We start from the raw sequence: 23,365 nt of genomic DNA, 5'->3' as shown, positions 1-23,365 counted from the left end.
AAATAGATACACAAATAAATACAGCAATAATTAAAGTCTTATAAATGCATAGTGATGGTTTAAAAGAGTACTAAACATGTTCAAAATAGTCATTGTGTTTGTGTAAATAGTTTAAAAAGAAAAGCAGTACAGAGTACATATTTCATTTCTTTTCTGTGTTAATGCAGGAAGGTTAGCTAAAAGTGATTAAGGGATCTACTCAGGGGAGAAGTGTACAGGTGAGGGTGGAGTAGAGGATTGGAACGGGCCCGCCCACGGGACGAGAGAGAACAGCGGAGATGCGGGAGTAGCAGCGCGGGAGAGGCGAGGAGGATAAAGTTCCTCACAGGCTGAACTAAATTCACTAATAATCAGTATTAATTAAACTAACCGGTAATTTTAAGGACACTGAAGTCCATACTGAGAGTGTGCTGGTGGATAAAGCTGGGATAATCTCTCTATAAGTGAAGTTCTGTTAGCACTGTTAGCTTAGCCAGCTCGGCTAGCTGTGTTTAGCCTCGTGTATTAGCTGCTCTGCGCTAGCCGTGAACTCTCCGCTGCAGCGCCGCTCCGACAGACTGTTCCCCGGACTGACTCGCGCTCTCTCCGCCTCCACTGAACACCAGGACCGCTAACACTGCTAACCAGAGAGCGCTCTGAGTCCCCGCGTGGATCAGAGTTCCTCTGAGGGAAAACGCTCCGTGCTGCAGGACCCCGCGCTCTGCTCCCGCTCATATTCACTGAATCTGAGGTAAATCTGAAACTCTTATTTCTGCTCGTTAGAGTAAAGCGGACATTAAGCTCCGAACCAGACCTGCACCGTTTAGTTCTGTTCATTTCATCTATAATTCTGTTCTTTATGAGTGTATTCTTTAGAGTGGGCCCACATATTTAATTTAAGATGGTATTTTATTTTACAAACTAACTTTAAAAGGTATTTTTTCTTATTTAAGGTACATTTCTGATTAAGGGTTTAAATATATAACTGACAGTGTAGTTCTGAAAGTAAGAAAAAAGGGTTATATTAACCTAAAATCAATCCTATAGATAAAATCTAAGATACTACTTCTAAAAATAAGGTCTAATCCTTAAATATAATTCTGAGCAATAATAAAAATTAAACCAATTGTTTATTTATTTAATTAATTAATTAATTAAAAGTCATTTAAATAATTGGGGTACTGTTTAAAATATAACTCTTATTTGTGTCTTAAGTTTACATATGGGTATTTGCACACTATACACTGTGTGCAGAATTATTAGGCAAATGGGTATTTTGATCACATCATCCTTTTAATACATGTTGTCCTACTCCAAGCTGTATAGGCCTGAGAGCCAACTACTAATTAAGTTAATCAGGTGATGTGCATCTCTGTATTTAGAAGGGGTGTGGTCTAATGACATCAACACACTATATAAGGTTTGCTTAATTATTAGGCAACTTCCTTTCCTTTGGCAAAATATGTCAGAAGAGAGATTTGACGGACTCTGAAAAGTCAAAAATTGTGAGATGTCTTGCAGAGGAATGCAGCAGTCTTGAAATGGCCAAATTTTTGAAGTTTGATAACCGAACAATCAAGCGTTTCATGGCAAATAGCCAACAGGGTCACAAGAAGCGTGTTGGAAAAAAGGCGCAAAATAACTGCCCATGAATTGAGGAAAATCAAGTGTGAAGCTGCCAAGATGCTATTTGCCACCAGTTTTGCTATATTTCAGAGATGCAACATTTACTGGAGTATCAAAAAGCACAATGTGTGCGATACTCAGGGACATGGCCAAGGTAAGGAAGGCTAAAAAATGACCACCTTTTAACAAGAAACATAAGATAAAACGTCAAGACTGGGCCAAGAAATATCTTAAGACTGATTTTTCCAAGGTTTAATGGACTGATGAAATGAGCGTGGCCAGATGGATGGGCCAGAGGCTGGATCAGTAAAGGGCAGAGTGCTCCACTCCGACTCAGACGCCAGCAAGGTGGAGGTGGGGTACTGGTATGGGCTGGTATCATCAAAGATGAACTTGTGGGACCTTTTCGGATTGAGTATGGAGTGAAGCTCAACTCCCAGACCTACTGCCAGTTTCCAGAAGACACCTTCTTTAAGCAGTGGTACACGAAGACGTCGGTATCGTTCAAGAAAAACATGATTCTCATGCAGGACAATGCTCCATCACACGCATCCAAATACTCCACAGCGTGGCTGGCCAGTAAAGGTCTAAAAGAAGAAAAAATAACGCCATGGCCCCCTTGTTCACCTGATCTGAACCTGTGGTCCCTCATAAAATGTGAGATCCACAGAGAGGGAAAACAGTACACCTCTCTGAACAGTGTCTGGAATGCTGTGGTGGCTGCTGCACGCAATGTTGATCGTAAACAGATCAAGAAACTGACAGAATATGGATGGAAGGCTTTTGAGTGTCACCGTAAAAAAGGTGGATTTATTGGTCACTGATTCGTTTTTGGTTTTGTTTTTGAATGTCAAACATGTTCATTGCTAAATTTTGAGTTGTTATATTGGTTTACCTGGTGAAAATAAACAAGTAATATGGGTATATATTTGTTTTTTTTATTAATTTGCCTAATAATTCTGCACAGTAATAGTTATCTGCAAAAACAGATATCCTCATTAAGATCTAAAAACAACCCACTCCAACTCCAAAAATATTAAGCTTTAATATTTATGAGTCTTTTGGGTTGATTGAGAACAAAGTTGTTGTTCAATAATAAAAAGAATCCTCTCAAATACCTGCCTAATATACTTGCCTAATAATTCTGCACACACTGTAGTTGTACTATTGCACCTAAAAAGGTACTAAACTGCTCTGTCTTGAAAAGATATAACTCTATTGTTGATTGAAGCCTGCTATTAATGTATTTTTTTGTTAAAAGTCACTCGACACTCGATTCTAAGCCTTATTTTGCCCTACTGTTTTGATACACTCAGTATCAAACTCAGTAACTACTGGCTTTTTTATTTACCTGTGTGATGGTCCTTTTATTGTGTTTTATATTTTCTATTATTTCATTTAATTTCTACAAACATAGAGAAGGGAAAGAATAGATAGAACTCAGGACCATTTTTCTTCCCATTAACTGGGGATAGGGGTTACATAAGCAATACCTAAAAATAATAAAAGAAAACAAAGAAACTAAAAAGAAATGTGGAAAAATAGCTAAAACAAACCAGCATTAAAAACTAATATGTTTACTAAAAAAATAAAGAAACTGAAAACATACCAAACATCATAAAGATCTTTAGAGACTAGAAGTTTAAAATGATTTCGTGACACCAGCTTTAGAGTTTCCTGTAGTGAATTCCAGCTCGCTGGTTCACTGTAACGAAAAGCAGATTTTCCCATTTCATTTAAAACTCTCGACGATCCAGTTACTGGAGAGAGTCTGGTAGGTTATTTTTAAGAAGCGTTTATGTGATGTACGGTGGCATATGGTGAGGAAGTGCTTTAAAAAAGAAAACGAACCAGTGTGTTTCCCGGCGCACAGCAAGAGAAGACCATGCAACTTTTTCATAGAGTGAACAGTGATGTGTACCAGTAATCTTAGAGCCGCATGATACATAAAATCTACTGGTTTGAGTGTAGTGGCTGACGCATGTCTGTAAATCACATCACCATAATCCCCAGACATCACAGGTACGTCGGAGAGACGTTTATGCGATGCTCACAGTTACATCGTTACATTGTCGCTGAGACCTCCTTACGCGATAGACAAGCGACGTCCCACCGCTTCCTAAAAGACGTACCTGAATAGGAACCTGATGCTTATCTTAACAACCATCCGTATAAAACAATTTAAAAAAGGATTAACGAATCAAGTGTGAGATTAATTATATTTCCTGTTATTCAGGTTTCGCCTTTAAAATATTTAAACGGAGATATAAAGATGTAAAGAGACTGGCAATTTACAATTTTGAAAAGTTGTATTTCAGAACTTATTTACATACACAAACAAAAACTTAACAACAGGTTACTAAAAATTATAAAGTTTATGAAATACAAGATGTATGAAATATTATTATTTTTAATTTTTGTATTTCAGAGCTAATTCACATGCACAAACAAAAATGTAACAGATTTCTAATAAATTATAAAGTGTATGAAATATTATTTCTTTTAAAAGTTGTATTTCAAAAGTAATTTACATGCACAAACAAAAATGTAACAGGTTACTAATAAATTGTAAAGTGTACATTAAATATTATTTTGAAAAGTGCTTTTGAACCAATTCACATTCGCATAAACCAGAACTTACAAATGACTAATGAATTATAAAATATTTGTTGTTGTTGTTATATAATTATTCAGCGTGGTCTTCCGCGATGAAGTCTGTGAGGCGCCAGACGAAGCCAGTCTCTGATCGCCTTTTCTGCATCAGCTTCACTTGGATTGGACAGCTGGGGATTTCTCATCGCAGACGCTGTAAGTACAACATTGTTTTATTCGAAAATTACTCGTATGTTTTAGTTTCTAAGACATTATTGGGCCTAACGTAATGATCAGAATGTTGCTAATACGTCATTTTATGCAATATTGGTATATATACAGGTGTTGGCTGCGAATTTGTTCATTATGAATATGTTTCTTGCCAACATGTTGCTAGGTTGTTGCTAAGGTGTTCCTATGGTCTAAACTATTAGGTGTCTATTAGGTCTAAACGTAGACTTAATAGGTTGTGAATAGCCTGAACAACAAGGAATATTAGTGTAGATTTTTTATTATAGCCCTCTGAATTTGGAATTTTACAAGATTCATTGAAAATAAATAGCCTGTTCTGCCTATTTTAAGTTGCCCTAACTCGAGATTATCAAACAGTCTGTTGAAGGTGACACTGTCATATAAACGTAGACCTAATAGGTTGTGAATAGCCTGAACAACAAGGAATATTAGTGTAGATTTTTTATTATGGCCCTCTGAATTTGGCATTTTAGAAGATTCATTGAAAATAAATAGCCTGTTCTGCCTATTTCCAGTTGCCCTCACTCCAGATTATAAAACCGTCTGTTGAAGTTGATACCAAATTATGAAAATAGAACTATTAGACGACTGAATAAGACAAGGTAAATAAGATGCTAACTTCAGCCTCATACATGTTTGCTACACTGCCACATAGTGCTTTGTGTGCTGCTTAATAGACAGTCTAGTAATAGTAATTGTTAGCTCGTCTGTATTTCAATGTCAATCAACCAAATTCCAATTCAGGTAAGTATTAGTATTAGTTACTAGCTTAATCATTAACAATTTATTTCCCTGCAGGTACTCACTCCCCACCCTGACTCCTCCTCAGGTTCCCTCCAAACGAGAAATTCGCATATGGAGACTAGTGGTAATGAAGTGACATCGTAATGAAAGTCATTTTTAGTGTCTTTAAATTTGTCCCCAGAAACTTTTAGGAGCCATGGTGATGAATCAGGCCAGCTGATATCATCACACAGTGTCAAGCTTGTAAAAATAAAACAACTTTCTTTGTTACATAGAATCATTTTCAAAAAGGCTTTACTCAAAACCATACATAACATATTCTCTTTCAATCTGAAGAACCACTATGCCATGCAAAGAACCATTTAAGGCTGAAATGCTATTGTGAGAGCCTTAACTTCTAAAAAATGCTGACACAGCATTAAACCTACAGGATATTTTTGATACCCTATGCTACCCTCTTAGATAACGCTACCAACATTAAAAAAGTAGGATCTTTTGACAGTCTAAAAACCATATCGGTGTTAAGTAGTAATATTGAGCTACATTCTTTAACTGTATACCAGCAAGTTATACTTACATATGGAGAGGAATTAGTGCCAAATTGAAAAGCAGTCACTACACTACAGTGCCTTTTCACAGTAAAAAGCAAAGTGACAGTATACATGGATTTACATTTTAAAGCAAATTGCTTTATTTGTGTAATTCAATACATGCCACTTTAAAATGCAATCAGTTCAACTGTTTTGTATTCCACTGTGTTTTGGCTGTGAACCTTCCAAACACAGCACACTTTTGTCAGGAGCAGTGAAACACTCATGCCGAGAGTTCACTCAGAAAGGAAAGTGATTTTTCGCTAAAATCCACCTGTTAAAACGCACGTTTTTCAAACCCCACTAACCATTTTTTTAATGTGCTCTGATTAACTTAACTTACACATCTCATGTTTTTCTGGATGTGGATACCAGCCAATCAAGATGCTTTAAACACTTATTTTGGTTAAATGTGATTGAACTGTGATTTTATTTCATTGTGGCATGTAAAGATAATATAATAGTGGTTTAAGTTTTCGTTTTGCCACATATTCTGCATTTCACATTTTTCCAATGCCTGCTTTTAAATTTGGCACTAATTGCATCTTCAGACTTAAGAGCGACACTGAATTGATTCATATAATACGCAGTGCAGTTTCTTTCTAGAAAAGCCATCTTAAACTTTATTAAAAAGTCATTTTACTCAGTGGTGTCCAATTTTATCTAGAGAGGGCCTCTTTGGCTGCAGAAGCACACATGATCATTTTTTAAAGACTGATACCAATATTAAGCCTCTGTGTTCACCCCTGTTGTAATTATGTACATAGAAACATCACCAAACAAAGCTATTTGAGATTTAGTTTTTTTATGGTAAAATGTTTGGTATACTTATATATGGTCTTATTTTGATACTTATATATTACAAGTTCTTTGATGCGAGAGTGCCCAATTCCTTTTTTTTCTCCTCTGCCACACCAGTTCAGAGAGACCGCCAGGTAATTCTCCATAATGTTTTTTTCAATGTTTGCCCCCCAATTAATGACAGCTTTGACATCTGTAGACAGACAGATGAATGTAACCAGGGACTAAATTTAAGTTTTTTTAAGCTTACGAGATATGAGGACAAACATTAAGGAGTTCATAAGAGCGTTCTTTAAAGCAACCCTCAGATCAAATATATTCTTAAGAAATTCTTCAATCTTCTTTTAAAAATCTTGATTTTCTGTTGTATGCTCCTGTTCTGTTAGCTTATCACTAATTATGAGATGCAGTTTGAATGAAATGTTAATTGCATTAACCAGTTATATACTTTTTTAGCTGCTGAGCATAGGCAAATTGAGGAAAAAGATAGTGAATACATTTTGAAAAAAAAAAAAAAAATAGAAAACAAGGAGCAATGGTTGGGTAAAAAGCCTGTAGGGGAACTCCTTGATACATATATTTTTTAAATAAAGTTTTATAAAACTTTGAAAGTAATGTTTTAGAGAGTTGTCTTTTTACCTCTCACAGTTTAAGACAAGTTTGAGTCTGCTGTAAGAAAATAATAATAATAATAATAATAATAATAATAATAATAATAATAATAATAATGTATTTATTTATCCTTTACAAGATGTTTACAAAATGTTTACTCTGTGTGAGTTAAAAAAGGTATATTTCAATACTGACCCTTTTTTTTTTCTTGAGGCACGTTTGGGCAGATCTTTTTCTAGGCCCTCAAAATCCTCTGCACACTGGAGGGAAGTACATTTTCTTCCAGATCCTCTTCCAGTGGTGTTGGAAGATTTCTGCCCCTCTCTCCAGTTTATTGCTGCAGTTGCAGCTGCACCTCACCAATGGCCTCAAGGATGCATCGTTCAGTGGCTGCGACATATACAACATGCATAATATATATTTTTTTATGAATATTCATTTCATTATATACATGGATATATTTCAGCAGGTATGTTTAGTGAAATTGTATTTATTTAGAATAATGTTGTTGAAAACATACGGGTGCACTGGGAGGGTATTAAACGTCCTGAGCTATGAGCTCTTGATGCTTAAAAAGTAGTAAAAACATGCAATAATTAGAGTCAATGCAATAGCATGGCTGTAAATTATCAGATTTTGTTATACTTATAGCACCCTCATAAAATCTAATCCTTTTGTTCTCTGAGCAGTGAATAGAACTTATAAATATTGATTGCCCACGGTAATTTATCTTTTGAATTGTTGTAAACAGTATAGAGTTCCTTCAATTAACATGATTTCAATAATAACAGAGCAGACATGATTTAGGTATGCAAGCCATGTTCTTTTGTTGGCATTGTACTCCCTTTGTAATGCAGTCTTATTTTGACACCCAGGCAGTCTCCAATTGTTGGCCTCCTCAGGCCGTTGCCTCACTGTTCAAGAATTTTGGCCTATGAACAATTTAATGATATATTTCATTTAACCCTGTTAAAATCCCAGGCATATGACACCACTAAGGCTTAAAATTCAATATCTTCAGGGACTTCATTATAAACTATTGGAACTATTAGTAGGTTATAGTGCTGTGTAATAAAATAAGGACATTGCCTTAAACTGTTTTGTCCAGCAACAACTATATAATATGAAGACCTAGTGTATTTGTAACTAGGGTTAGGGACAAGATCACAGAGCTGTTACGAAATGAATGGGCTGGAATGACCAATGGGTGGATGACTTTACTGGACCTTGGATCCTAACTTTTCCCATTCATTGGAATGACCGACGTGTTGTCCGAATGTGTTGGGGTATTGCTCTCTAGGGGCAGGAATCCTGGCTGAATTTCATTCACACCTAGGGACTACCACAAGTCCCCGACTCCTCCCTCAGTGTGGGGGAGTGACTTGGAGTGGGAGGGGCTAGGTCCCAAAGTGACCTGATGACACTCTGGTGATAAAAGTCCTAACCCCAGGGGGCGTGGCCAAGTCCCAAGGTGTCTTTGATGAATCATTGGGACTCTACCCTAACCAAGATCCTAACCACCAAGTTGGGCAGAGCCAGCCAGAACCACACCACATTTCATCAGCAGGCCCAGGGCGGCCATTTTATGTACCACATGACTTTGGGATTTTAATTAAAACAGTCTTTTTAATTGGGAAAAATAGAAAGCAAGGTCTTAGGACCACCAACTTTAGATACAGGTCATCAGTATGACCAACATATGCAAATTTAACAGTTGGTTAAATTTGGCTGAGATATGATTTTTTGATGCATTAAATTTGACATTTCAGAATGTAATTAATCACACTCTTTAATAGGTCCCAAAGTGTGATGGATTTGCATATCTAGGGTTTTGGCAACACTTTGGGACTCTCTTGACATTTTGGTTATCCATGATCTAACAGGTCCCAAAAGTTTAGGACTAAGGATCACCAAAGCGTCTCGGATCGCGAAAGTGTTTTTTTTTTTTTTTTTTTTTTTTGGGCTAAACCTTAAGTGCTATTTTCACCAAAAGTATACCTATGCGTTCGGTGTGGCAAGCCGCACCAAATGACCCAAAATTTTTGACCAGAAATTTTACGGTAAGGAGATACGGCTAAGTCGTTTTTTTTTTTTTACCGAAAGCAAAGGGTTAATCCACTAATTCATCAGTCATTTGGTCCGGCTTGGCGTGGCGACCCACCCCGACAAGTTTGGTAACTGTCGGACTTTAAGTGTTAGCCAAAAATCGCCAAAAACCACTTTCGCGATCCAAGACACTGGTGATAAAAGGCCTAACCAGTTTAAAAAAGGTATATATGATACTTTGGTACTCACAAGTACACTCTGTGACTTCAGATACACTTTGGCACTCACAAGTACACTTTGGTACTTCCTATATACTTTGGGACTTCACATGACACTTTGGTGATTTTTTTACCTAGTAGGTCCCAAAATGTAGTGAATTTTCATTTCTAGGGTTGTGGCAACACTTTGGGACTCCAGACACACTTTGGGACTCACTAGTACACTTTGGGACTTCAGATACACTTTGGTGATATATGTCCTAACAGGTGGCAAAGTGTCATGGATTTTCATTTCTAGGGTTGTGGCGACACTTTGGGACTCCATCTACACTTTGTGACTTCAGATACACTCTGGGACTTCAGATACACTTTTGGAGACACAAAACAGTTTGGGACGCTCATGACACTTTGGTTTTCTTTAACCTAACCCAGTGCAAGATTGGTCTATTTTCCATTCTGATGACTGGGATGCACTGTACTCAGCCCAATTGGGTTGCCAGTGAGGTTTTCAGATTGATTTGAATACACTTAAAAAAAGGAAGCCTCCTAGCCAAAATGACATGACACCTACGCGTCTGGCTCGGCTTTCTGTTCGCAGCCATGTCATTGTTTTTTCATGAGTCCATCTACATCAAAAGATATGATTTTAAATCCTTTTTAATGTGATGGGGGACCCTACCACGCCCCCAAGGTGACGTTGACCATGTTTCGGCCCATTCCGAGACTTGTGATTTGGGGGCGGTCCTATGATGTCACACAACACATTGGGACTACATGTTTTTATTTAGGAAACGTATAACCAATTTGTCATGGGGGCAGTGCTATGATGTCACACAACACATTGGGACTCAGAGCTATTTTCCACGTTTGTTTAGGAAACACATCACCGATGTGTATTTGGGGGGCGGTTCCATGATGTCACACAACACATTGGGACGACCCAGAGCTATTTTCAATTTTTATTTAGCAAACGTATCACCGATGTGTCTTGTCGATACCCCTCAGTAACGCCAACTAGCGGTGGGAGGCCGCAATTGCACGTACAATATTTCAGAATCTAAACGTTCAGGTTCCATTTTTAAAAAATACTAGGAGAGGGACTGACCAGCCTCAAGAAGTTTGGGACCTGTGGCACCCCTAGTGGCCAAATGAAAAATAAAGCAAAATTCCCTATGGAAAATTCCATTCATTTTTTTGGAATTGAAAATGGCCATAACTCCTTGTACGAAGGTAATTGATCAATAATTCTTGTGCCATTGAACTCCATTTTGAGAGTAGATAACCGTAGACATCTCAAGTCTGAATGTGTCATGGGGCCCTAATTAGGGTCAGGGTTATTGCACTGCTTCTGGTCAATATTTGTAACTGCCAGGTTAACAAGTAAAAAAATTAAACTTTCAGGTATGTGTCCTACCGAGAGGTGAAGATGTGAGACCAGTCGGCGGCTCATATTGTGGCTGTGACGCTAGAGAAACAATATGTCTTCAGTAAGTACACATCATGTGTTCGTATGTGTTTGTAAATTACAGAATGTTTATTTTACTGTAAACCTATAACCTTACTTTGATAGAAGGACATTGTTCTAAAATCCACCCTCTGACTGCGTATTGGTTTGATGCTGGGGAAAAAAAACATTTAGCACATTTATATGTTTAATCAGAATTAACTAAATAGACGTTAACTCTTTAACTCTGCTTTTTTCTTACAGCATATTTCAGTTCAGTAGTGCTTTTATCTTCAAAAGGTATCCATTGGAATTTGAAAACTGAGTGGTAGCATCCTCTATCTTTGTGAATGTGGGCCTGGAAAGGAGCATTGTAACCATTTTTGAAACTTACAATAATGTGCAAGTCATGGGATGCGCGTTCCAGAGAAGTAGGCTGTCCCAATTCTTAGATACCTTAAAATGCTTTCTACTAAGATACCTGATTCTGACCCTGTAATAAGAGAGCATTAGACCCTTTCTCAGCTGGTAAGGCAATCCCATGATGCAGCGCGGGGCAGCACCGCGTAGCTCAACTTCTTCCATCATGGCGGATGGAAGTGGATCGGCCTGCGGCGAAGTCATTTTCAAATGTAAGTTATTTAAGTTTTTATAGCGTAAGTGTGGTGTTTCATGAGTTTTCTTGGCATAAAATAACATAAATTAGCGTTTTATTTGTAGTTTTGGTTAGTTGGTGGCCGTTTTCCAGTTTTGAAGTTTTGAAGCGCCAGTGCATTGTTTTAGATGGGCTGATGCTAACTAGCCTGTTAGCTCAATAGCTAAGTAGCCTCACTGGTGATATTCAGCATTTTTTTATCAGTTGCCGTAATATTTTATTAGTTAACTTGGTTAACCCTTTCTCTATAGTTAGTTAGACCTGTCGGGTTTATACGATCTGTATGTGGGCTGTTTAACGTGATAGCCAGTGTTCAGATATACAAATTACTTCCACTCTTTTAGGGAGCAGATCAGCAATAGAAGCCTTTATAAAGGCTCGCATAGAGTAGGAGAGGCTCTTCACTGGGGAGAAAAACTCCGCTCTCTCAGCTTGGAAGTAAGGGCTTATTTTAGCTAAACTAGTTAGTTATTTAATGATAATATATTATTATTCTATTGCATCTTAAATGATGCAGCTGTTACACTTTGATACATTAATCCAACCAGCTAGCTAACTGCTTATGATTACAGTAATAAAACAATAGGTTTGTGGCAAATAAGTTGACAGAAAGCCTGCTTTAGAAAACTAAATAGTTAATACGTAACTAATGCATTGTCAGTTACAGTATAACTAAGCTAATATTAAGCTAATAATTGCTTAAGTTATACATTCATGCATTTAGGTATCTTTCTAAACTAATAAAAAAATGTAGGTAGATATTGCAAAATATTTTTCTGAACTATAAAGCATCTTAATGCCATACTTTGTTTTTGTTTGTTCTTTGACAGGACTATTCTTCTGGAATTGGGGCTTGCGGACAAAGTTACGCCCCAACAAGCCAGAAAAAAATGGGACAATCTAAAAAAAAAGTACAAAGTAAGTTCAAAGATTAACCTGAAATTGTGTAGAATAATGAACAATGTATTTTATAGATTTTTATGTACTGATTTGAGTGTAGTTTACATATGTTAATAATTGTTAATGTTAAAGTAGAATTCAGTTAGAGAGGATAGCAGATTGAGGTTAGATTACAGGTTTAATTTTATTTTAGGAGCTGAAGTGTCCGCCTTCAGGGAGTGGGACAGACAATGGAGAAGCCACTGCAGCTACTTGGCCCTGGTTCAGCCTCATGGATGAGGCTCTTGGCAATTGACCATCGGTTACACCACCTTTGCTAATAGCCTCATCTAATGAGGAGGATCCAGGGCCATCTTCTGTTGTGGCATCCCCGTTGTCTGAGCAGAGAGGAAGGAAGCAGCAGGGAACTCTTCTTGACCTCCTGCGAGAGGACATGGAGAGAGAGAGGGAGAGAGAAGAGAGGCAAGAGAGAGCAGAGCAGGAGCGGTCAGACCGCTTGTATAACCTCTTAGAAAAGCTTGTTAACAAAATTAACTAATATTTATTCATGCATATTCAAAAATTAAAGTTGCTGTTTTAAGAACTGTCATTTGTGTTTTTTTTTTTTTTTTTAAAGCAGTCATGGTAAACTAATGCATGCCTTGCAGGTATTCTATACCGAAATTTACTTGATGGGTTGTTCGTTGTATATTAACACTTGCTGAAATTCATACTCTTGAAGTGTTTGCATTTTTTATTCTAAACACACTAACAGAACAAGACTAATTTTAACAGTGAGTAGAACAAGTGAACTGGTTTAAAGTAGCACAAATAAGACAATGGAATAAGACATTTTAAACTAGAACATTAAACAAAAATGATACAATATTTACATAAAAAATAATATTTACAGTGCAAATGTAACAGTTAATGAAAACCGAACTGATCTATTTGTTTCCAGTTTGATAAAATCACTGGACACCAGCAATGTTGGCACAAAGTTGCTCCTGTAATTGGTGGCCACTGACAGCTGTGAAACTAACACCTCAATGCTGTTTGTGTATTTATTTATTTATTTACACTACCGTTCAAAAGTTTGGGGTCACTCAAAAAATTTTGTGTTTTCCATGAAAAGTCACACTTATTCACCACCATACGTTGTGAAATGAATAGAAAATAGAGTCAAGACATTGACAAGGTTAGAAATAATGATTTGTATTTGAAATAACATTGTTTTTACATCAAACTTTGCTTTCATCAAAGCAATTACAGCATTGCACACCTTTGGCATTCTAGCTGTTAATTTGTTGAGGTAAGCTGGAGAAATTGCACCCCACGCTTCTAGAAGCAGCTCCCACAAGTTGGATTGGTTGGATGGGCACTTCTGGCGTACCATACGGTCAAGCTGCTCCCACAACAGCTCAATGGGGTTCAGATCTGGTGACTGCGCTGGCCACTCCATTACCAATAGAATACCAGCTGCCTGCTTCTGCTGTAAATAGTTCTTGCACAATTTGGAGGTGTGTTTAGGGTCATTGTCCTGTTGTAGGACGAAATTGGCTCCGATCAGGCGCTGTCCACTGGGTATGGCATGGCGTTGCAAAATGGAGTGATAGCCTTCCTTATTCAGAATCCCTTTTACCCTGTACAAATCTCCCACCTTACCAGCACCAAAGCAACCCCAGACCATCACATTACCTCCACCATGCTTAACAGATGGCGTCAGGCATTCTTCCAGCATCTTTTCATTTGTTCTGCGTCTCACAAACGTTCTTCTTTGTGATCCAAACACCTCAAACTTGGATTCATCCGTCCACAACACTTTTTTTCCAGTCTTCCTCTGTCCAATCACTGTAGATGTTGACACTGGTGTTTTGCGGGTACTATTTAATGAAGATGCCAGTTGGGGACCTGTGAGGCGTCTGTTTCTCAAACTAGAGACTCTAATGTACTTATCTTCTTGCTTAGTTGTGCAATGTGGCCTCCCACTTCTTTTTCTACTCTGGTTAGAGCCTGTTTGTGCTGTCCTCTGAAGGGAGTAGTACACACCGTTGTAGAAAATCTTCAATTTCTTAGCAATTTCTTGCATGGAATAGCCTTCATTTCTAAGAACAAGAATAGACTGTCAGGTTTCAGATGAAAGTTCTCTTTTTCTGGCCATTTTGAGCGTTTAATTGACCCCACTAATGTGATTCTCCAGAAACTCAATCCGCTCAAAGGAAGGTCAGTTTTGTAGCTTCTGTAATGAGCTAGACTGTTTTCAGGTGTGTGAACATGATTGCACAAGGGTTTTCTAATCATCAATTAGCCTTCTGAGCCAATGAGCAAACACATTGTACCATTAGAATACTTGAGTGATAGTTGCTGGAAATGGGCCTCTATACACCTATGTAGATATTAAAACCAGACATTTGCAGCTAGAATAGTCATATACCACATTAGCAATGTACAGAGTGTATTTGTTTAAAGTTAGGACTAGTTTAAAGTTATCTTCATTGAAAAGTACAGTGCTTTTCCTTCAAAAATAAGGACGTTTCAATGTGACCCCAAACTTTTGAACGGTAGTGTACGTGTGAGTTATTTTGCAAAACAAGTGACTTGTTCCTTTGTGTTTAAAGAATATCACTTACCTGTTTTGTAAATTAAGTGTTCACACAGGTTCTATTTATTTACTTATTTATTGTTAATAAATTAATTTTCTGCATGTGTATAGTTGTATCACTTTGAAGTTAGCATAAAATAAAATGGGTATTTGCAAAAACAGATGAATGCTATCCTTTAAACATACCTTTCATGCTTAAAAGGCAGCATTTGTCTGTCTGCATATAAACTTTTTTCCCCACAATTTTCAATTAATTGAATGCTCTATCAGCTTGATTACAACTATCTAATCAATAAAATTGTATTAAACAATGTAGGTATGCTTCTTAGTGTTCTGTACATATTGGTATAATATTATAATAATTGTTATTAATGATGTTATGTAATAACAAAAGTTTGGGAGAAGGACCACGCCCAAACTCTACGTTCTAGCTCCACCCTGTATCAATCAACCGTCCTATAAATACCTCCCCTAACTAACTACCTTTCATGATGAAAGTTCGCAACAATCGAATTTGACGCACTCACCTGCCAGCATTTGCTTGCTCTCCATGGACCTCCAACTCACCGCCTCCGATGAGGGCCTCTTCCCTCCCAGCCAGCCTGTCTCTGCTCCTGCTCCCTCTCACTGGGCTCATCGCATGAAGTCTGTCATCTCCATTCCGGCTACTCTTGGTTCTACTCATTCTTCCTCCCGGGCTGGTCGTTCTCACCAACGCACCCCCAGATCTCGGCACTCCCGCCGCTCTTCTCCTCCTTCCCCTACTCCTCCTGGTTGGGCTCGCTGCTCTGGGCGCCCGGCTTCCTCGGCCGGCCTCACCGGCCCCGCACCCCCTTCCCCAGCCGAGCCCCTCTCTTCTAGTAAATCCCAACCTCCTCGCATGTCCGATTGGACTGTCGTTAAGTTACAGCGGGTTTTGAAGGACCGTGGCGCTCAACTCATCGCCACGGCTCCTCTCGTGCCGCAGGCGCGTCACCCCCTCCACCTGCTTCGGCCTCAGCACCTCCTCCTCTGGGCCGCGAACCCCTCCCCTTCTCCTCTGCCTCCTTCTCTCCTTCATTGCCAATCCCGGCCGTTTTCTCTCGTCTCTCTCCTTCCCCCCCGCTTCCTCCATTCGTCCAACCCCCTCCCTCAGTCGTCCAACCCCTTCCCTCAGTCGTCCAACCCCTTCCCTCAGTCATCCTCCGTCCCTCCACTTTGCTTCGCTTCTGCCATTCCCCAACCGGTATATTCCAGCCAGCCTTTCCCATTCTCTCACACTATGCCAGTCCAGCCTCTCCCCTCCACTTCTCTCCCTGTTCCTCCCCAGACTGCTGTACTCGCCGCGCCCATCACCGGAGCTCCATGCTCTTCATTCTCCCTGTCTACGGCACTGCCTGTTGCCCCCCGGCCAACGCACGGATGTTCAACCTGCCCCTGGTCTCCTCCTCTCTGCTCATCGACACCGGCGACATCTCGCTAACCTTGCATAAACCAGGCCCTTGGGCGCCCGCGACAGCTTTAGCTGGCCTATCGTTTTCCTCGACGGGCAGATGTCTCTTTGGCTTTTCCCCCGGCCTCCTCACCTCGCCAAGCTCTTTTCTCACCTGCCCTAATCTCCTTTCCGCTCTGGCCGAGCCTGATGTCGTGTCTTCCCTTCTGCAACAGGAGCTCTCCAGTGGTTTTATTATTGGTCCTTTCTCAATGCCCCCTTTTTCCGTATTTCGTATCAATCCTCTGGGCATTGCCACACGTAAATACTCAGGCAAAAAGAGGATCATAATCGATCTCTCGGCTCCGCATGGCTCTTCGGACCCGTCCATCATGGATTGTGCCATCGAAGCCATCAAGTTGGCCGGCAGAGGTGCTTGGCTGTCGAAGGCTGACGTCATCTCAGCTTTTAAAATCCTTCCCCTCCATCCTAACTCTTGGCACCTTTTTGGAGTCCGCTGGGACGATCAGTTTTACTTTTCCGTTCGCCTTGCTTTTGGATGCAAAAGCAGCCCTAAGCGTTTCGATTCCTTTGCTGAGGCGCTCTACTGGATCTTGCTGAATAAACACAGGCTCCTGTTTGTGCTCCACCTCCTGGATGACTTTCTCGTCATTGACTTGCCTTCCTCGCCCCCCTCACGGGGTCTTGACGCCGTGACCAGGACTTTCACTCGTCTCGGAGTCCCGATTTCGAAGGAGAAGACCATTGGTCCCACCACGTCTCTGGAGTTCCTCGGGATTGTTCTCGACTCCGCGTCCTTCCAAGCTTCTCTTCCTCAGGAAAAGCTCAACAGCGTCACTTCTTTCATCTCCGACTTTCTCAGTTTCCCCTCCCGTACTAAGCAGCAACTTTCCCTCCTCTGCCACTTTAATTACGCTACCCAAATCATACCTCAGGGTCGTTCTTTCGTCTCCCATCTCCTTCGCTTGGCTTCTTCTGTCCGATCCCTCCACCATTTCGTCAAGCTCGACAAATACTGCACGTCGGAGCTCCATTTCTGGCTCTCGCTGCTCCGCAACTGGAATGGGATTTCCTTCTTCTATGCTGACGCAGCTTCCAGCCCCTCTGATGTTAAGCTGTTTACTGATGCTGCTCCTTCCTCCGGTTTTGGCGGCTATTATGGGGGACACTGGTTCGCCTCTGCCTGGCCGGAGCAGTTCATCCGCTCCGCTGCGCACCTGCGCGATTCTTCTGCGCTCTGGGAAATTTATCCTATTGTCGTCGCAGCCCTCCTTTGGGCACATGAATGGTCAGGAAAATCCATTTTACTCCATTCTGACAATCTCGTCGCGGTCCACATAATCAATAAAAGTCGTTCAAAATCGTTAGAAATAATGCTTTTCATCCGTCGCCTTACTTGGCACTCCATTAAGCATCAGTTCATAATTAAAGCTGTCCACATCCCAGGTCCATCCAACTCCATTGCTGATTCTCTTTCTCGCTTTCAATTTCAGAAATTCAGATCCTTGGCTCCGCATGCAGACTGCAACCCAACGCCGGTACCTCCATTTTCACTAACTACACTACACCTAACCCCCGTCTGAACGAACTAATCCTCCAAGCACAACAAATCATCCCGTCAACGGTTACTCACCAGACCAATTCTCCGCCCACTCATTCCGCATCAGTGCAGCATCCAACGCCTCCAGACAAGGAATCCCCGCGCACGTCATCAAGCTCCTCGGACAGTGGTCTTCCCAGTGGTACCACTTATACATCCGTTCCAAACCAGACGATTTTAAACAGGCTCATTAAAACTAGTGTTCTGACTTGTATTGTATTTAATTGTATTGTATGTGTTTCATTGTGTATGTGTTTCATCCTGTTTCCTGTATGGTGATAGAGCTCATTGTGAGCATGACATTGCACAGCTTGCTGTTCTAAAAAGAATCTCCTTCCATCTTGCGTGCAATCATTAATCCAGGCATCGTCTGTAAGTATGTTACATAATCGTGCTAAAGATTCATATTAACAGGTTATTTGATATAGACAACTGTAAAACTGCTTTATTTTTGGCCTTGTGGCTGTTTCTCTTACAAAGTGTGTGTTCATGTGAAACCATTTCTGTGTTTTAGTTTTACTGAGTTCCTTGGCGCACTCTTCCTCTGAATGGTGACAAATAAATCCATTTTCAATCTCAAGAGTGTTTGGATAAGTTGTCTATCTGCCTAGCTGATGAACTGGGTTTTGAAGTGAGGGCAGAATAACTAGCTTCATTATAAGTTCCACATTTTGGGGATTTAACTGCACGCTTCTTCAGCACGCAGTTCAGAACTCCAGCCCAAATTTCCCCGAGTTCCCTCCCCTTTTCTTCCTCCTTTCTCTACTTCAATCAGGCGTGGTCCGCACTTAGCAAAATAATATTAATAATAATAACAATAATAATAATGGCTTAATTAGCTCATTGTTTATAAAATACTAGTTTTTACAATTAAATAATTGGGGGGTGGGGGAAATAGTAGATCTTACCTGTTCAAGGGCAGAAATCAGCACTCTTCTTCTCAAATTTCGGCGTCTGGCTGCAGCACGTCGGCTTTCATGTCCCTGTCGATCTTCCTCCAGCGCAAAAACTATTAAAATTGCAATAAAAATGGCAAGAGGTTCGTCCATAATGCCGGTAGGGTAACGAGGTGGTTCCCACGGCTGAGGTAAGTAAATAGTGGGAGTGTGCTGTGGGTGGGGCCAAGTAGTGACGTAGTCGCTGTCTAACTAGAGAGTCCCAATAATGTGTCTCATGAGGCTGGATGGCTGTTAGAATGCTGTCTAGTTAAACAGCTGTATACGTAGTCAGTGCTCAGTAGGTTTTCAGACAGACCCTGCGTGTAATACATCTATATAATATATGAGTTTCACATTTTTAACTGAATTGCTGAAATAAAATAACTTTTCAAAGCTATTCAAATTTTTTGAGATGGTACTGTATATATATATGTTTGAGTAAAATTAACATTGTTGTTTTATTCTATAAACTACAGACATTTCAAATTAAAATATTGTCATTTAGAGCATTATTGAAAATAAGACATTTCTGAAATAACAAAAAAATGCAGAGCTTTCAGACCTCAAATAATGCAAAGAAAACAAGTTCATATTCATCTTGGCATGGTCTACTCCACCAATCTTTTTGGATAATTTTATACCACTCCTGGTGCAAAAATTCAAGCGGTTCAGCTTGGCTTGATGGCTTGTGATCATCTATCTTCCTCTTGAATATAATCCAGAGGTTTTCAATTTGATAAAATCAAGGAAAAACAGACCTGTATAGCAGTGTTGTACTCTTGTTAGATCCTACTGCTATGACATCATAAACATTACATTATAAATATAATGGTGTTTTGTATACTATGACAGTTTATTAAATTGGGTCCTCTATTAATTTATAAGTTTTGTTTAACAAAGTTCTTGCCAACGCACAGCCTTAACACAATGACTGGCCAATTTACATGAAATAAAATTTATACACTCATTGTTCACAATTTCAGCTCTGTTTCTCTGAATAATTTATCACCCTGTCAATGTCACTGCAGTTCTGATCCACAACCCAATAATATTTGCTCCTGTGGTCCTTATCATTGAAGAACAGGGTGAAAGAAGGATAATAATTAGGGATGCACTGATACCACTTGTTCCTTACCGATACTGATACCAGCTTTTCTGGTATCGGCCGATATCGAGTACCGATAACTGTTTTATCCTTGATAAGATATAATAACCTGATTGGCTGCTCTGCAGTTTCCTCCTTTTTTTTAAAGGTCTGTTAAGATGTTTGGCTGCAGTAGATAATGATTGACAAGGAGCTCATGTTGTCGATATAAAATTATTAAATTGAACATGTAATGATCAAAATATGGTAAAAAAAATAAACAGGAAACTCTTTAGGTGCTCGTATTACAAGATTTATGTGCAGTGTTTCTTTAAGAGACCTGTTAAGCACTATGAGCAGGAGGTCGCCGGTTCGAACCCCCACTCATGCAGCTTTGCCATCAAGCTGCCGGCGTAAAAGGGAGCAAAATTGGCCCTGCTCCCTCTGGGTGGGTAGATGGCGCTCTCTCCCCACATCACTCCTACGGTGATGTCTGCAGCACAGGGCGTCTGTGAGCTGATGTACCAGAGCCGAGCCGCTGTGCTTTCCTCCAAGCGCGCTGGCTGCTCGGTAATGATGCATCGGCAGCAGCTCGAAAAGAAGCGGTGGCTGACTTCACATGTATCGGAGGAAGCATGTGTTAGTCTTCACCCTCCTGGTGTGTTTGAGGTATCACTAGTGATAGTGGGAGTCCTAATGAATGGGTTGGGTAATTGGCCGTGTAAATTGGGGAGAAAATGGGAAAAATTAGAAGAAGAAAAAAAAGAGAGAGACCTGTTAAGAAACCGTAAATATTAATATTAAATGTATTCTTTCAGCTGATCATGCATAATGACATTCAATCCTAAAACCTTATTATAATTAAGAGAGTGAAGTGTCATGTGAGTAATCTTGTTTGTGCTGACCCAAGTGTCTGAAACTAGTGAGTTGTTTCTGGATATTTGAACTGAACTGTGTATGTGGGTGAGCGTGCAAAGGACAGTTAAGCTGACACCTCAAAACTGAATGTCCAGTCTGTAGTATTTAATGCAAAAGTCAGCACCTAAGCAGCAGAGATGAGGCCAGTGGGTAATAAAAACAGTAGTATTCAATAAATGTTTTAATTCAATCAGTTAGAAACAGTTGCTGAGGAACCGCTTAACTGACCTTTGCACAGTATGTTGTTGTATGGGTGGGGTTAATTCACATTCACGTTATAACGCAGCAATCGAAGGCAGAGGGTTTTAATACTGCTTTAAAACAAATATATTCTTCTGGCTCAAGTTTTATCAAGCACTGTTTGGACCTAAATGAGGATTACTGGCGACTGGTTTGATGGATCTAACTGATATGTGGGGCGAGGAGTCTGAGGTGAGCGCTGTATATGTGTGTGTGCTGAAGTATAGACCTGTAAAAAACGCAGCGGTGAAACAGTGTAAAACGCACACTTTTGGTTCTAATTCAGGAACCATGCATCCTATAGGAAATGCAGGTAAATATGATAAGATAACTGATATTTTAAGGTTTAAACTGGCATATTGGGTGTCCATATTGAACCTATAATTATTCAGAAACACAGACAGATATTCATTCTGATATATTATGGCACATTAAGAGGTTAAGACTGTTACTCAAGCAAGTAATAATTATTTAGATGGTTATTTAGGTAGCTGGCTTGTGTATTCAGATCTGTACTGTATAAACCTTAGACTGTATATAGCTGGACAGAGCCTCGTCTCTCAAAAGTGAAGCCACCACAGGCTGGTTATGGGCGGGGACCAATAAGAGACCGTCAGCTCCGCCCCGCTCTGCAGTCTGTGACCGCGAGGCAGCCCTCAGGGGCGGGGTTATTTAAATGAGTAGGCGGTCTCTCCACAGCCTTTCTCCCTCCTCTGGTCTCTACTGCGTAGAATCAGGTGTCAGGATCGCCAACACGGCGGAAGATTTCGGCTTCATTTTCATTGAATGAATGGGAACGGCGACACAGCGTCCATCTTTTTTTACAGTCTCTCGTATAAACTGATGCAGGAGTTGTAAATCAAATTTATTTGTATAGGGCTTTTTACAACTGGTGTTGGCACAAAGCAGCTTTACAGAAACATGATGTAGGTGCTGGTGGCATAAATCTCATTAAGTAACCAGTCTCATAAAATTACTTGCACCTTACAAATATTGTAGTTTTAATTAATATTAAAACTACACTTGTTTTTATAAAGTTATTAATTAAAAAGCCACAATATCAGGATTTTAATCACTGACTAAAATTCTGATATTGCTGACTCAGATTATGAAGGTCTTAAATTGAATTCTTTTATATGATTATTGGCAGCAACCAGCATTCATGAAATCAACACAGACAACTTGGTGAAAATAAATGGACATTTATTAACACACAAACTAATCTAAACACAAATATTACAAACAGCAGTCAGTATATTTACAATATGAGAGCTAAATGGTTATTTAGCTAAGGGTGTGTGTATGAGGGAGAGAGAGAGAGAGCGGGTGAGTGCGTGCGCGCGATAGAGACGGAAAGGGGGTTTTCGCGTATGCGAGTGTGCGCACGTGTTCTCGCGGGTGCGCGAGAGGAGCGTGCGTGTGTGCGCGTGCGCGCGGACAAAGGATAAATGGCGCTGAGTTTAAACGTGGAGCGTGGCTCCACTGTAACTGAATTCAGCTGTTCTTTGTTAAGGTCTCTGTTGAGCCAGAACAAAGAACTGAAGCTGACTATTTAAAGAGACAGTTTTAAAGCTATTGCTAGATTCTAGTTTTTAGAAGGGAGAAATACAGTAGCTGTATTTCAGTGTTAGAAAGAGAAAGAGATTTGCATGCAGAGAAAAGTAGGTTGGTTTGCTCACAGAATTTAGTTTAGAATCTAAACAGTTTCATAAATAAAATTACACTTATGTAAAATGTAAAATACAATACAAGTTAAAGATAAAATGTTCTTTATCTAAACTATGCCCAGATGTTTTAAAGTTCAGTCTTACGCAATGGATTTGTTAGATATATCCATGTTTTCCGTCCTCACTGGATTGAGGGAATTTTCAGCCTTCTTGTAGAAAGGGTTTTGACGACGTCCAGGTAAATCTTCTGGGAATGATTCGTCCTTCTGGCTTTGGTTCCAGGAAATTTGTACACAGTTAAGAGAAGGATCTGGTCGCTTTTCTTTTCTTTTCCGAGCTATGTATCTCGTGCAAGCTTGTCTTGAAGAAATAACCGTGTGTAAACGTTTGGCTAAAGTTTGGCTAAAGTTGTAATCTTGAAGATGTAGGCCTAAAGATGTTCTCTT

The 23,365-nt window shown here is 39.7% G+C and overlaps 4 protein-coding genes across 9 annotated transcripts in view; 3 read left to right on the top strand and 1 right to left on the bottom strand.

The window, feature by feature from the left end:
* LOC111190863 (zinc finger protein ZFP2-like) overlaps positions 1–23,365 on the bottom strand; it is a 671,215-nt gene that overhangs the window by 100,660 nt on the left and 547,190 nt on the right. The window lies entirely within an intron of this gene.
* Positions 1–23,365, top strand: part of LOC111197417 (NACHT, LRR and PYD domains-containing protein 12-like) — a 396,972-nt gene that overhangs the window by 236,986 nt on the left and 136,621 nt on the right. The window lies entirely within an intron of this gene.
* The window catches only part of LOC125801515 (gastrula zinc finger protein XlCGF7.1-like), a 158,302-nt gene that overhangs the window by 70,848 nt on the left and 64,089 nt on the right, over positions 1–23,365 (top strand). The window lies entirely within an intron of this gene.
* The window catches only part of LOC125801171 (zinc finger protein 239-like), a 139,053-nt gene that overhangs the window by 95,315 nt on the left and 20,373 nt on the right, over positions 1–23,365 (top strand). The window lies entirely within an intron of this gene.

The sequence above is a fragment of the Astyanax mexicanus genome, chromosome 4, assembly GCF_023375975.1.
Source record: "Astyanax mexicanus isolate ESR-SI-001 chromosome 4, AstMex3_surface, whole genome shotgun sequence".
NCBI lineage: Eukaryota > Metazoa > Chordata > Actinopteri > Characiformes > Acestrorhamphidae > Astyanax > Astyanax mexicanus.
Note: the sequence above shows the minus strand (reverse complement) of the source record. Positions and strands in the feature narration are given on the sequence as shown.